The 15,958-nt window shown below is 32.1% G+C and overlaps 1 protein-coding gene across 2 annotated transcripts in view; it reads right to left on the bottom strand.

Moving 5' to 3' along the window:
• Positions 1–15,083, bottom strand: part of LOC110999663 — a 125,092-nt gene extending 110,009 nt beyond the window's left edge. For both annotated transcript variants that reach the window (XM_045631691.1, XM_045631692.1), the window contains exon 1: positions 14,587–15,083. The gene's annotated coding sequence lies outside the window, so the exon portion shown is untranslated. The remainder of the gene's footprint in view (positions 1–14,586) is intronic.
• Between the last annotated feature and the right edge of the window lie 875 nt (positions 15,084–15,958).

Raw genomic sequence — 15,958 nt, 5'->3', positions numbered from 1 at the left:
CTTCTTAAAAGCGTATGTCAGCGTAGTGCAATATTTTTAAGAAAGATTTATTATTAAACTTCTAAATAACAAAACTCAATAAGAATATTGAGTCAGCGCAAACTAAATCACTTCTTAATCAAAAGTATCGTATGTTGGCAATTTCTAAATTGCCTTATAAAATAAGCTTTAATGTCCTCTATTCGTTCGTAGTTATTTTAGCGTTACACTGATTTGCATTGGACTATATAAAACTTAAGAAACGAATTCTACACTACTCCTTCTGCGTTAAGTAGGTTAAACTTGAAAGTTGAGTTACCCGGGCATCGAACTGCCACCCAAGTGGAAGGAACGTGACCTCCGTTCAACTCAGACTAGGGTCTTTATTATTCACAAGGGGATTTCTCTGCATGTTGTATTTTATATAATGTTAGTTAATTGCAGTAAGTACAAAGTAACATCTTATTACTAAGTTCGGCTTTCTAATCGAATAAAAAAAGTGCGTCTTAATTGACTTAAATATATTAACGAATAGTTTAGTAAAGAAAAGTATATTCTGTGACAAGAAAGGTTTTATTTATTACTATCTATTCATCGTTGGATCAATGTATTAAAAGACGTTCTTTTCCATGATACAACGATTGATTAGAATTTATTTGAAATGTGACTGTTTACGAAAGGGGTGTGCGTTGGGATAGACTACATTAGTAAGAATTTATCCTTACAAAGAAGGTTTACTTACTAATTATCTAATAGTCGGTTTTCTGAACGTAGTACAATGAACTTAACAAGTACACAGTAATTTTTAGCAATTGTAGTCACCGAGGATTTTTATTGACTAAACTTCAACTACACAAGAAGCATTGATTCATAATGCTTCTTCTTAAAGAAATGTACGTTTAATGTGGCATTTTTAATTATATAACTAAATTTACATACAAATCGAGTAATGTTTAATAAGGCAAAACCATTTCTTTTAAGATACATGGACAATAGACTCGTAAACATAAATGTAACAATGTTATAAATATATGAACGGAAAAACAAAACTAAACGATGTTTGCCGCAGCGATTTGTTGAAAGTTCTAACAATAAAGCTGCGGTTTTTGTACTGTGAGGGAGCGCGGCGCGAATATACGCAAACAGCACTATTACAAATTACAATAACAATTTACACTTAAATGCAACACATTTATAAATAGCACGTTTATACGCCGTTCTACTTTTTGTTCTTATTACTCATCCGCCAGGCTGTGGCAAAACTAAATATTACGTTACTGTCAGGAACATTAATATAATATGTATGTATGTACATTAACTATGCTTCCAGGCGACATAAATAACTATAGGCTGGTGTAAATATAAGATCGATAAGGTAATAAAATCTAAAAATACCATTTATGTGTATGGAATTAATGTCATAATTACAATCTCTATCGAAAATTATCAATATTTAACCTCCTGCTTGACTGTCTTGTTAGTAATCGAATATTAGCGTTGATCTTATTAGATCACTCATGAACAATCTCTCGTAAACTGTGCGTGAAAAGTCTCATTATTTTCCATTTCACTATTATAATTTGCAAAAACAATTGATAGGTATCGAAGCGAAATACTCTCAACTCGGCAATATTAGAAAATTGGACACAATAGCGATCTATTACACGACTTTTGTGTGCCCGTGATCGCCTAATTATAGCGTAAAATAATGAAAACGACTCGATCACGCTATACTATTACTTAACGAAAGTGATAGAAAGTTACTGTTTATTTCAGTGTTACAAACTGTAATCACGTTTTAGTATTAAGATATATCTAAACTATATTTATTCCATATGCTGCTTCTTTTACGTACGCCCACTTGTGTATGTGTTTGTGTTGCTTACAATAATTTACTAGAGGGCCTTGGAAAAGGACTTGGTCATTGAAAAGGAGTTTCAAAAATGAAATCGATGAGTCTGGTATATAACTTAATAATCGTTAACTACACTGAATTCTGTAAGTAATACAGGACCAATCAATAGAAATAACATTTAATATTGTACACGTTACATTCTGTGCATTTTGGAGTTGGAGCTATTCAAAGGGATTTATTAAGAAATGTAAAATAATATTACAATATTTTTCAACAATCCGAATTCAGCGTTGAAATGTTCAACCTCGGAACGTTGTGACTTGTGACAGACAAAATGGCGGTTTAAAATCAGCTGTTTAGTTTGATGTATTTGTTACATTGAGATAGTTAATGCCTAAACATAAAACATTTATTTTTTATTTTATTTATTTATTTTTAGTAAAATTTTTTGTAACATAAACATATTTTGTTTATGTTACAAAAAAATGTCTTAGCTGATTCAGAGGCTGGTATTGTCAAGGCGTATATCAATGAAACTTTCTACAGTTGGCTACCATAACAAGTCTGTTACTAGGTGAGAGAATTTTAGATATTTCAGCGAATAGGGATAACATAATTTCAACAAACGACATCCGTACGTTTAGGTAAAGGAAATTGAGGAGCGAATCGAAATGTAAAATTTATTGGCAAAATCATACGACACGCTCGTTCGTACCCCTGACGCCCGTCAGGGGTACGAACGAGCTTCGAAACATTATCAAATATTTTATAGGACATTTTCACAAATTCTCTCTTTGAATTTACGCAAGACGGGGATTGAACGTAGAATTAAGTACCATTTCTGTGTTTTATGTGAGTGTTACAATTTTTTGTAGTAAATCCTTTTTCGTTGACTGCAATAATGTAAAACGTAAGACGAAATGAACGCGCATTTCGCCGGTCTCTGATTTGGTAACAGCATGTCTAGTTGACAAACTCGTTTGATAACCCCCTCCTTCTTCTTAAAATTCATTGTAGCCAATAAAGGGGTAAGAACCCCTAACCCCTTTATCGGCTACCAATACATTTTAAGCGTATTATAATTAACCTAGTATGTACAGTAATAACCTGAAAACAATGCATAAACTAAAATATTCACAAGTAACAACATTTATTTAACATAGTGATTTTAATTCAACATTTGAGTCGTTGTAGTTGTTTGGAATATACTTTTATATTACATTATACGTGGGTAACACTGAAAATGTGTAAGCCATACATAATAATGTTTTTGATATCCACGACTCACACCGAACTCAAATTCACCATCAATAAAAATACGTACATAACTAACACGTACAATTGGTATTAAGATACAGCCATCAGGCGGTAAAGGAGTCGTTCTATTTACATTATAAAAGTATTGTATTGCAGAGCTCAAAACTGGCGAGTTTTGCAATCGATATGGTATTTAACCGCAGACAAGGTTTATTTTCCCAACCAACGGTTCACTGCGATGATACTTATTTGTATTTCACTTCAGCTTTATTTTGAGAGTAATTAAAAACTTTAGCACAGCCATTAAATACTTAACTACTGTGACATACTGTGTTATGTTTAAACGAAATAGTGATCTGTGGAATCGAATCATGGAGGTCTTTCCTGGAAGATAAGACCTCAAATTCTTTAAAAAAAGACTATATTTTCCCCTCAAACGCACCAATTAAAACGGGTAGCCATGGCAACCCTTTACTGTCACGTCCTATCCTTTCTATAAGAAAACGATATGGTCTTGTAAATTAAGACGAAGATAATAAATTTCTAGAAGATTTCTTACTTCATCTGAAGTGTGTCGTAAATTCCCCATGGTCCAACATAACTCGAAATAGCGAGTTACTTATTGGGGTACACACTGATCCTGATCAACACTCTGTGCCTCCCGATTCGTTAATAACATCGCAGGGAATCGATACCGAGAACATAAAAACTGTGCTTTATTAACTAGACTGATCTCCAATTTATCACAAAGCCATATCGTTTATTTATTGAGAAAACCATAAATACTATATAACGTACAAGTTTAATATTTGTGTGAGTTAGTTCATACTCTTATATCGTAAATCGGCTTAAATAAGATTTTCTATACACAAATGAATTTGCCAAAAATGTATTCCCAATTATTTAATGACCGAAATTATGTGTGTTACATTTCTTACACTATAACCAAACAGTAAAAAAATTGGATTATACTACGTTCATGAACAAGAAACTTAATACAAATTTTACCTCATTTAACACAAAGTTGCAGTTAATAAATAATCGATTCTCTATCGATGCGTTGAAATGTGTGCTCAGTCACGATATTTAAGTTACTCTTAACCGTTAGTTCAATGACCTAAAACATACGAGTAATTAGCGCGAATTCAAGTAATATGTAGTTTTTCTTGCGTGGCGATAAACAGCGGAAAGTTGATTTTAAATATTTCTCACGCTTCTCATGCACTATGATCATTTTACATACATTATTGAATGACAATGCAACAGACATAGTCACATTGTCTATGGAACGCTTTAGTTGTCATGATACTCTTTTTGTGTGCATTATTTGCAATTAAGGTATAAAGAATTAAGTTACAAAAAGATTCGATAAAATTTACTTAGTATCGAAAACTAATTCCAACTAATAATATACTGCGGCCATTTCTGAATACATCAAAGTCAATTTAACATTTTGTACATAAAACATAACGTTTTCGTAATGTTTTTTAGTCAAAACAAGTTTTACTCGCGCAGACAGAAATTGTAATACATTCTTGTTCTAAAAATAATTGAACGCAGTTTGAGTACTAACGACCCGGGCTGAGAACTACGCGTTACTAAGCTGCAACTCTAATGATTTCAGTACATTTAAAATAAGGAAATTAGAATGATTCACTAATTACCCATTATAGCATGTTTGAATGGAAATCAGCCCTACACCTACATGTCGGTAAGCCATGACTCAGAGAACATCTGGCATAAGCTTACATAACATAATCTATAACAAATACAATGTCAAAAACAATATTCATTCGAAGTAGTTTGATCAACGTAGGTCCAATCCTGATATACTACTAACACCTAATTACATAATCGAATAGTTTTTTATTTTCTTAACTGTAATTATACTAAAGATATAGCCAAAGATGGAATACATTATATGTATAAAAAGGTTCAAATATTTACGAAACGACAAATCAATTTAAATTATTAACTAAGTAATACACAATTCGGCTTTGTTGTGTGAGGGTGTGTAAGTGCTCAAGGTACCGCCCGTACAGGCTATTTAAAGCTATGTATATTCCCAATAATCCTATTTAGCATATTCCGCGATTCCGCTTAAACAAGTCAAGGCTTAAATATTTCGGGATGCGCGGTACGAATCTTCTGAGTTTAGAAGTACATTTTTTGACTAATAATCATAAATTTACATGAGGTTACCAACGTTAATAAATGATTTTTATTAATATTTTTAATAAAATATAATGGTAAGCAACAAAAGCGAATAAAGTTAGCAGTGAAAGAAAATGATTTTTTTAGCCATGGCTATCTATCGTAATTAAATTAAAACAAATACAAATCACTAGAACATATTATATGACAGGAGATTGGGACATTATAGAATTTAGAGGAATGTGATATATTGGCAACGCACTAAAAATTTCATGTTTACGTAATCTGAATCTGTAACCCCATTCGGGTATATTTAGATGTTTGACAGATCGTTAAACTAGATTTAGCTAACGATATAATATATGAAACAACTTTGTTACGACAGTAGTAAATGTAACCTAACAAAATACATTAAAGACTGGTTTTAAATTTTAGTAACTTTTTAAAATTAAATAACGCATTTTTAACTTAAATTTTTGAACATTGAAATATTTATTTAATATCTATATGACGTGATTGAAGGAGGCACTTTGATGCCTTCAAAAAAATATCTAATGTAAGAAAATGTTTCGTTAACGATGAAAGCAAAAATAAATGAGTAATTACAAGTTTATTCTCATCAAATACTGCTTGTACTGACAGTTTAATTGTATCCCACTTGCATTTGATATTAATGTCATCTAATTAACGCTCGTGAGTGTCGCGCACCACATAATTTAATGCAACTTACATATTGTGTAAACACTTATACCATAGGTTAGTTAGAATATTTTTCTCCCTTTGTTCAATGTGTTAGTGTAATAAATGTCTAAGGAAATGGGTGGGACACATGGGAAAATTTACAAATAGGGTAACAAAGTGGTACCCTACAGAAGCATTGCGAAGACAACATAAGAAAGGCAGGGGTAGATTGGTACAGAATAGAGAAGAATATATTAACATTGCGACATTTGGGGTAGGCCTTTGTGGAGGGACAAATTAGTGGAAATAATAATATAACCTAAACTAAGTACCACAGAATGATTCAACCAAAGCAGAACTATTTATAATAGTAAAAAAGTTAGCGAAATATAGATAAAATTTGATTTTAGAAGCGGCGCCTAGTAAAAAATTAAATTGAATTGACAATAAGGCGTAAAATGTGGGGCGACTCAACTGAGATCACTTCATCGATACTATAACTTGATACTCAACGCTCTGAATGTCGCCGTGACCGGCTTTGAAGATTTATTAAGAAATCTAAACTAAAACAAGACCATAACGACTTCCTGACTACACGGCGTACGGTTTAAACTGTTATTTCTAGAACACAAATGAAATCAAAGATGAAGCATGATTTTAGTTCAATATGGAAATAAACCTATTATCTAAAATCACCTTCTTATAACTATCAAATAATTATTTAATCCGTGTTACGAATGTTTTTTATAAATTTATAATATACTTCATATAAAAAGAGATTTGATTATTATTATTCCCACTTTAAACATAACATCGTGCCAAATACAGTAAGATTTCATTTCATTCAGAAATTCGGAGACTTCGGGCCTTAAAGATTTCCAGTCCAATACGAGAGGGGACTAGAGAGGGTCACTAAGTGGAAATAAGGATCATAATCCCGCCTTTATCTACGTCTCCTTGTAATCTTAGAGAGGGCCCAGTATAAACACTATGTAATGAAATCTGTAATCGCCACATACGAAACGATTCAGATTAAAATCTTTGAATGGGCTTGCTATTGAAATCAATTGGCAACTATCAGAGATGCGAAGTAAAATTGTTCTATATTTTGTATTTATAGACAGCTACTGCATTAAGAACAGTATCTGAATGAAACAGGATCTATATTCAATATTAACATGCAAATGTAAGGAGCCAGAAATTACAGCAATATTTTTTTATGGAATTCGTTAAATTATTACATTTTGAATTCTAATTTAACGTTAAGAAAAATAATTATTTTACTGCTATCTTCAATTTTTGAGATATCAAGCACATAGTTTATACAAATTACATACTCATAACATAACAAACATTTGATATACATATATGTATATATTCGCTAAGTCTCTATTAGTAGTAGACAATTTTGGCAGCCTGCAGGGTCGGCCCACATGTCATAACAACACAAGAGCTGTAAAAAAACTCTTGTGTACATACTCTTACATATTTATATATAACTCCACATGTAGAAGGTACATGACTACTTAGAATAATGATAAATATAGGTGTCAGGGATAAATAAGTTACACACTTTTGTATTAATATTGAAAAAGTTTATATAACAAAGTTTTTTCATGTTTTATTTTGTGCCGCATTCATTTGTCTTTTGTTTTCTTAAACTAGAATTGAATTTCTGCTATATATACAGAATCAAATTTCATTTTATTCACGATTATTTTGAAAATAGGACAGATTTATTTTGTTAAACTTAGTAATTAGTACAGATTTACATGATTATTAACTAGCTCTCATAAAAAGTTTACTCAAAATCGTTATCCCGATGGCATCAGAACCAAATGACCCAGGATATTGAATTTTTTGTAATGGTCGAAATCGAATGCTACGAAAGTAATTAAAAGTCAGTTAAAAATACGATTTCAACTACGGAGGATCTATTAATTAGGAATCTAACAGTTTTCAGAATACCACAGTCCCTATATATACAATTTTGTGATCTAATTAATAATCTAAATTGAGTCTAATTAAGCACACAATATTAGACGAAAAATTTGTATACTATTTTATTTTTATTGCTATAAATATTTCAAAATACAAATCGCTACGATTGCATTTTCTGAAGTTCTAACACAATTGGAGAAATCACTGCAATCGGCCATAGTCACGCAAATGTCATAACCATAGGCTAATATTTCATTTTTGTTTCAAAATAGTTACATCAGTACAAATCGTTTCTTACTATTATCTATGCTCATTTTACAATTCCATTCTTAGATCATCACGTAGGTATAATTGGAAATAATTTATTTTGCGTGTAAGTAAATGCTAAATTTTCATTATCACGTAAGGAAACTTTCTACAAATGAGTCATGTAATCGTATTACTGACCGAATACACCGAGGGCGGGTTGGGCCACAAACATAACAGCGCCGGTACTCTGTAACCTAATAGTCACAGCCATATATCTTGTATGTAATTTAGATATAGTCGTTTTTAAAAAACCGGACCGCTGATGTCGCAACCTTGTGATCGTGTTACAATTGCTGAATCGCTAAATCGCTACTGAAAGTTATGGAGTACCGGTGCTGACATTTTATAAGTAATGAGATGGAGAACTTATATTCTAAAATATATATTAAAACCTACCTATAAAAAAACCTTGAAGATTTTCTTAGTATCAACAATTTTAATTTCTGCACCAACGTTCTGAATACATTCTCTTAAAAAGATGTTTCTTTTTATTAATCGAAAAGAAAACCGTTACATAAGTCTCTCCGGTGACTTAGACCTTTTGACATATTTGTACAATTTTAATAGCAACAATATTAATTACAACACTACAAATGTGGTATAAAACTGTGTGGTTGGTATTAAGAACGATTATAGCTTGTATCTTTGTAAGGTACAGTTTTTTTATTGTTTTATTTTAGTGTATACACTTTTTAGCTACCTGAAACACGTTTCTCCAGTAATCGACACCTCCAAGTCAAAACATTTGATGTGTTAACCACTAAGCCACGAAGGCGGTAGTTAATGACGCAATTAGATGCCTATTATTCCATACATTATAAAAAAGCAATTGAATAACACTTTAATTTCTTATTAAATTGATAAAACAGATAAAGACATGTGCGACCTTGAAGTGTCCTCGCTTGGCTGCAGTTGGCGGTTCCGGTTTGTCTACTTCAAAATAAATGTATTCGTGTTAATTCTGAATATAATTATATGATGGTTAAGTAACTTTTTAGTGCATACGTGTACAATTTGCTATATGCAATTGTGCATTTACATACAGTAAATGCACATGCTGCTCAAACGAATATTTCTGACAAAGTAATTTTCTAGATGATTGAAACATCAATAATTTAATTAACTTGACTTATTAATGTGTAACTATTATATATAAATAACTAATATTGCATCGATTGTAGGATAATTTATTGACTTTATATTTAAGCCAATACATTTAAAATAAAACACACTTCCAGCCATCTTTAAAGTCAGATAACACTGTTGTCCTAGTGGATTCAGCGTGTGACGCTCATCCCTGAGGTCGTTGGTTCGATCCTCGGCTTGAACTGTGTGCAGACATTCTTTCTATGTGTGCATTTAACATTCGCTCGAAGGGACAATAGTCGGCGTGTGTCAGGCACAGGCTTTCCCTTGCCTATTAGATTGACAAATAAATCTTGACAGATACAACATTCTGAAACTCAACCTAAATGATTACAAATTTTAATATTTAAATTTGTTAGAAATTGTTTTAAATAATCACGACTTCATTCATACCAGAGAGTTAGTGTTAATATTATAGATTTCTGAAGTAAATCAAATGAACTTGTGTAACCGCAATCCGATACCCGCGAGGTCCAGGAGCCAAGCATTAATGAGAGTAATAAGTCTGGCCCCGACCTCGATTACCTGCATTAGGAACAGTACATGAACTAATTATAGCTGAGCTATTTGATTAATTCAATTTATTACACTGAACCTAACCAATGCAATACGGTGGTTGAGGAAAAAATTATTGTATCAAATAGCAAAACTGACCCTTAACCACCCCACTCATGTTCAAAACAAAAAATGTTACTTTATTTCAATAAGAAACTTGTACTGAAAATCTGATTCAAGCGTAGCTTCCTCGGCCCCGGGGCCAAATCGCCGGGGAGGTAGGCCCGCTAGCCATTAAAAAAAAATAAACAATGCAATACGTAAGCGACTTTGTTCACTATGAAATTAATATACTTTGTCTTTTTTAATCTCATGACCAACGAACCAACGCAAATAATCATAATATACATCCCTAAAAGGAATAAAACGGCGCCAGTGTGTCCCAGGGACTTCATGCAATTTCATATACCAAATTCGAAGAAGCGAAATATATTTAGGACTAATTATGTATTGATAGATTATTTCATAAGTATTTAACAATTCAGAATAATTTTGTAGTCTTCTTTGGCCGGTATCATTAGCCTATAGACTGGATAACGTCAAGTAAAACATTCTATCTTCTATCTATATCTGAAATACTGTGTAATCATTTAACTGAAATTGAACTTATCATAACATTGCATTACAAGAATCACTTTTGTAAATAATTGTATAAATACATATGTGTGTGTACGAATGTTTTCGAGACAGGAAAACTTTAAAACGTTAATAAATCTCATTAATTGATGGCACATTCCCATTCCCGGAGGAATTTGTTAATGTTACCGTAATCACGATATATTAGCAAAACATCTACCCTGAGAGATTTTTTTATGTAAGTGTTATATGTTTTATTAAACATATTCAATTTTGTTCTTAAATACTGGTTTTATTTTACGATTATAGAATATCGTGTATATAGAAAGCATTTGGAGAGTATTAAAGGAAACAGACCCTCTGAGCCATAAATAATGAGATTTATACGTCAGCAGAATTATTCCATTGCGTATTCAGAGCAAAATATCAATATAATATTCCGATCGTAATGTTTGCGAATTCATATCAAAATCATTACGTAGAAGCTACTGAATAAGGGTTGCACAGACATTCACTATAATGAAATAATTTCAAGAATCTAGAACATATCTAAGTATAGGTTAACACTCAATGGTTAACCACAATACTACAAGCCCAAGGTAAGTATTGTAACCTTTATTGAAGTGTCATCTTTTACTTGTCAATGTCAAAGAATGCAATACATGAAAGGATTAATGTGAAATATTGCATAATATGCTATATTTGACGATCATATTATGATATATCACACTATATACTGAAAAAAATAATAAAATAAGCACAAGCAAGAATTAAAGAAGGCAACAAGCATTCTAAATATAAAATCACTAATATTAAGGACTTTCAAAATATGAACTTTATGTTGAATTCAATCATTGTTATTTTTAAAATTCCGTGTTGAAGGATTTATTAGTGATGACATAATAAAGTATAAATATCAATATAACCACTCAATGTGTGGGAAGCTAAGAACAATTTTTTTAAAGTATAAAATATTTTCGGCAATATTTAATTTATTCCACCCAAAGGAGACAAACGTAAAATACATAACTAACGGTAGTCTCCAAGTATTCCCTCCATTACACGTCGATCCCTTCCCACCTCATTTATATTTAAACTACTCAAAACCCAACTTCCTCATAGCGGGTTTTATAATAAAGTTAGCGTGTTTATACCGTTCATTACACGTACGAAGTGGGAAGGTATTGTCGTCCCACGAGAGTGCTAATGTGCGACGCAGATAAGTAGTGCATTCATACATTACCCAGGAACTTACGCAATATGGCTGTTGGAGTACATTACTACGTGAAAGGTCCCTACTCCCTATCGACTTTGAAATAAAAACCTGCATGAAATGCGAGACGATTTTGCGTACCTATTCGAGCTGCACTTGGAGCATACCTACCAATGCATACGTCCTTCATGCGTATAACGATCGTTACTATGATTGTAGATTTTTATTTTTATAATGTTTTATCATATTAGACAATTTATCAATAACTGACGGGTTAAAGGTATTTTGGTATAAACTTACGGTGGGTAAGTTGGCGTTGCTACAATAAACAATATTCCAAGCAAGACACTTTACTTTCGCAAGAATATACTCTACTCTTCTATCTGTTTAGGTCACAAGTTAAATAAAAAAAATACATATTAATATATAATGTTTTTTATCATTTTTTTTAAACATTAAAAAAATGTGGAGATTTCAAAGAGTGACGAGCAGTTTATTTTTTCTCTTCCGTTCTATGCCCTTGATTTGAGATCTGGATATGTTAATGTGAATTTAGAAGGATTAATATTTAATATGTTTTAGTTACTTACTCACAAGTGTACATTAAGTTAACTACCTGAATATATAATATATATTATATTGATTTTATTTGACAAACGCACCCTGACAAGAACAGCCAAGAAATAATAATATAAAGTACGTCGTAATAAAAATAGTATATCTCCCGCGCTGCGTAGTTTGAATGTTGTGCCCTCGTATGATGGCATCATTCTGACTCATGTCCTTAATGTATTGATGACATCGAGTTCATATTTGTTTACAAACACCGTTTTTATTTGAATTTGAAGGCTCAGTTACAACTTTCACTTTACCAATTGTCTTACAGCGTCGATAATTTATCAGTTATCCGAATCTGTTAGATTTATACCACGCTTACGTTTCATTATGAAGAGAAATTGTGGATCAGATTTATACATTTCCTTTTTAATTCCATTCCATCCAATTATTATTAGAATTCACATAAAATGGTATTTTAGTTGTGATGTCCTCATTGATAAATAAATACATAAAAGCCATGAACGGGTGTCACATTTAAACAAACCATAATTAACAAATATTTTACTATAAAAGACTTACAGTAACATTTATTAGTAATCATTACAATCAGCATTTACAATTTTCTTAACCTACATAGTAATAATAAAAATAAATTTTTTTTAACAAATTTAAAAAGTTTGATTCCTATGCCAGTGTACCTTTACATAGTAGTTAAATATATATATAACTACTATTGAAAGATACACTGTATAAATATGCCACTAAATTAATATATAAGAAAATCTTCAATTTGAAAAATTTAAATTAATCGTGAACAAAATCCGTAGTATACGCGCAGAAATGTCCAAAAACTACATTTTTCTAGTTAGTTATAGAATAAACTCTCGTTATTCTATTACTTTATATACCTATTGGATTTCCAATATGGTGGAAGCAAAATTGGACATTGACAGTTTTTATACTAAAATAATACAGTATTAAGAATCTTCTTAGAAGAAATTCGCGATGAGGGACTATTCAAAACTTTACTCGAAGCAAGAATTCATCTGAGTACTTAAAGCACTTGTATTTTCCGGTGAACATGTGTAACATTTAATAATATAGAGAGGATATCTACATATTCGTAGCTAATTCAGTTTAATTTCCCATGGGACGGTTGAGATTCCGAGGAGCTATTTAGATTCTTGACACAAAACCAAAATTTATTTATTTATCAACCATATTATGAAATTTAAATTTTTACACTAGTTCCAAAGTTTGAAAGCAATGAAACAGACACTGTTATAATATGTCTGCCGGTAATCCATTGGGTTACAAACATAGTCATAGTGGGCTATAAACTTATAGTTACTAACACTAAATTTGAAATGTATACAAACATTTTGTGATTACTAATAAACTAAGTTTTACATTTATAGTATTTTAGAATAATATGATTTTAAATCATAAAGATTATAGAACTACTAAATATGTATCTATGTCGGCGTTTTTACGCATAAATACAAGCGCACATAGAAAAAAGTGCATGCGAGAAATGAAAGTTAAAAGCTGTGTTCGTCCAACGACCTCATCGCGACGCCATTGTGCCTCAGACTGGTGCTCATGAAATATGAATGCTTTGCCTGAAAGAACGGCTAGTTCCTACCTTGTTCGCCATAGGTGCCCATAACCCCCTAATATTGACAAAAACCCTAAGGGCGATATGTGATTCGTGACATAAAGAAACTCGTCTAAATTTTATTCCTTTCTCACACGCAGCCTATTATGCAAAACCGGCCGACTCGATTCTACAATATAACCATAAAAACCAGCCAATTTACTCGCCGTAAAATGGGGTTCGTGACTTTCAAACCTGCAACTCCTTGGTAACAAAAGTAGTGTTATTTTTATAAGCGCGCAAAGGTGCAGACATTAATTACAGAGCAATAATTATTGGTTCTATGAAAGCTGGTTATTTTAATTAAACAGGTTTAAAAAAAACTCATACATTTATTAAACTGGAACAAATTTTACAATTTTATTCCTAAGAAATAGAAATCCGAAAAATACATACTTATTTAAAAGTTTACATAGTAGATATGTAAACTTTTAAACTCATACACTAAACACTGAAACAAATTACAAAGTATTGTCGACCGGTTTAATAATACAGCAAACATAATTAATAATTAAACATATCAATCTTAAATATTTCTACAAATAAAAAGTAATCATCAATCATTTTTCTATTGGACTACTTACTATACATTAAATTTAAGAACATTCCGCTTCCGCACACTTATAAAACTACGTCTAAGTTAAAATAATATAAAAAAATTGGAAAGGATAATAAACGAAGAGTTGAGAACATTTAATTACTTACCTAGCGTATTTTGTTGTGTCTGCAATCGCCAGAGATGTAGTGATAAAGGACTCGGTAATCAACACAGTGCAAATTCCCAAGGTAAACAAAGATTACGTAAACGCAATCCCACGCACGCACGTCACCCGATCGATTTTCAAACTTTCGAATACGCCCACTTACATCTTACAAAAGGCAAGGCTAAAATCCCTAGAACAGCTTCTTGAGCACCGCATCCAAAGCACAAAGTTGCCCGTGCCCTTGAAGTTGTACAGGTTATATACGAGCACAACACGCGCACTGTCAGATGTGACAACAATCACAAATCGAAAGCCGGTTTCTTAAACTAACTGCGAAAGTCTATTACAGTTCAAAGGATATGCGGTGTCAGACATGTAAATATAATAAGTAATGCGATGTTAGCGGACTACGAACGAAATAACAACACTCGTTCCCCACGGTCATACGATGACTGAACGATGAAGGCGCCACGGAGCGTATGGCTGGCGGCTGGTTCGGCGAGGACCCCGCGCCGCGTCACCGCCAATGCCTGCCGTCTGGTGCGCGCGCCACTCCGCACTCGACGCTTTAAAACGAAAACAATCACAAGCAGCATCAAATAAAAATGAAAATAAACATTATGGGATACGCATTTCACTGAAATATAAACATACAAATTGCGTCCGTTTCCGACTACGGGATGATTAATGACGTTAAACTTAACTAATCAAATATCATTGTCCTTTTCTAGTATGGTTATTCATTCTGTTTCAGATACTAACGCTAAGATGATTGATATCAGCCCAGTGATAAAAACAATATATTTTTAGCATATACTTCTGCGATCATTATTATTTATGTAATAATAATAATGAGTTGGTTACAAACCTTTAGGGGCCCTGGCATCGGCTTTTGGATCAAAATATCCAAAGAATGTATACAATATAGAGAAGATATATAGAAAGACTTCATACGTCTACGGAAGTCGATTTATTTAAACTTTCAATTATTATCAGTTTGCTGAATATCCATGAATTACTAAACTAAATTGTTGATGAGCTCACTGAGAGACGTCACACTGCATATGAAACAAAATATACACCAAATAAAATTTAAAGGATAGTCTTATGTACAATGTACTTATTGTGAAGTGTAGAGCTACTCAATAATGTCATGGGCAGAAGTGACGGGAATGTAACCATCGTAAACAGAACTTAGGGTGAAAATACGTGTGGTGTTTTTTCAGAACCGGGGTAATAATGATAAACCCAATTTTTTTTAATCATATCATACACTACATATATTAGTATTTGTTTACAATTTTAACATAAAACATAAATGACAGCGCGCGCCTGGACGAATCTTCCATGTACAAAAGTTTATTAAATTATTA

The sequence above is a fragment of the Pieris rapae genome, chromosome 16 (assembly GCF_905147795.1).
Source record: "Pieris rapae chromosome 16, ilPieRapa1.1, whole genome shotgun sequence".
Classification (NCBI taxonomy): Eukaryota; Metazoa; Arthropoda; class Insecta; order Lepidoptera; family Pieridae; genus Pieris; species Pieris rapae.
The sequence above is the reverse complement of the archived record's forward strand: the minus strand, read 5'-3'. Positions and strand labels throughout refer to the sequence as shown.